The following is a 1,186-nucleotide window of genomic DNA, read 5'->3' on the forward strand; positions in this document are numbered from 1 at the left end:
CTCTATCGACTCTACGTACATCTCGGACGCGCGACTCGTGTCTTGGCGCGCAGCTTGCTTGCGGCTGGTCGCGCGCTGCACTCGAGTCCATCGCCATGCCGAGCCCTTTCTTCTTCGTCATCCCCCATGGGCGACTGCTGGTGGCCAACGTCGAGACGCACTACTGACGCGACAAGACATGTGTCTTTGTAATCACCGAGCCACACAGAGATGCCAGGGACATTAATAGTCCGCAACGACGGCCTTGCCGTGACTCACGGGAACGAGCGCTGAGACGAATTAGTACTTTCTCTGCCAATATGTCTTTTTCCATGTTAGCTAAATGCAAAAGACGTTTGTGTGACTGCGATCGAGAACTACTAGTGCGTCTTTCAGTTGGTTTCGCCACGGCGTGAGCTTGCCACGCAACGAAAAAGTATGGCCTAGAAGGGAAGAGCAATCGCATGGACTCTAGCCGCTCTACTAGTACACAAGGTGCCCGTATCGAGAGCACGCAAGCACTCACTCCCACACGGCAGTCGACCTTGGGCACCTGGTTGAGGATCTCGATGCCCATGGTAACGCACACTTGCTGGGCCTTCACGTTGATGTCCGACCGGTCGACGTGATGGGAGTTACACTGGTAGACAACAATCCATGAGGCAATGAAGTCCTCAGAAGCACGTGGGAGCGCTGGAACCGGCCCACGTCTCTGGGGATCGAGGTCGACACCGTCGCGGTGCTTGCGAAGGAGGCGCCTAAGGTTCTGATGTTGATGTTGATGTCCTTCGCGACATACACTTAATTCTCTTTGTCCTTGACAACGCGCTCGACGGCAGTGAGCTTGGTCTCGGCGGTGAGCTTCAAGCGCATCTATTTAGATTGTGACAGAGGTCTAGCACACTCGAAGCGGCCACCGTGGTACGATGGATGGCTGGTTGCGAGGGATGCTGGACGTGCTGGTGGCTGGGAGACACTAATAGCATTTTACGTTACAACTTCATCAAAGAAATGTGGTCTGCGCTCCACGCCGTCACAGACCTTGGGATGTGGTCTTGCCGTCAACGCTCTCAGGCTACCTCTACTAGACGCCCAAGACGGCCTCCAACATGCACCAAGAAGCGGTCCGCTACCTGTGCGCCCATGCTCCGCACCTGCGTTTGGTTCGGCGAGAGCGTAACAATCGCGTCGTTCGCACCGACCCACC

The sequence above is a fragment of the Saprolegnia diclina genome (assembly GCF_000281045.1).
Source record: "Saprolegnia diclina VS20 unplaced genomic scaffold supercont1.62, whole genome shotgun sequence".
NCBI classification, from domain to species: domain Eukaryota; phylum Oomycota; class Saprolegniomycetes; order Saprolegniales; family Saprolegniaceae; genus Saprolegnia; species Saprolegnia diclina.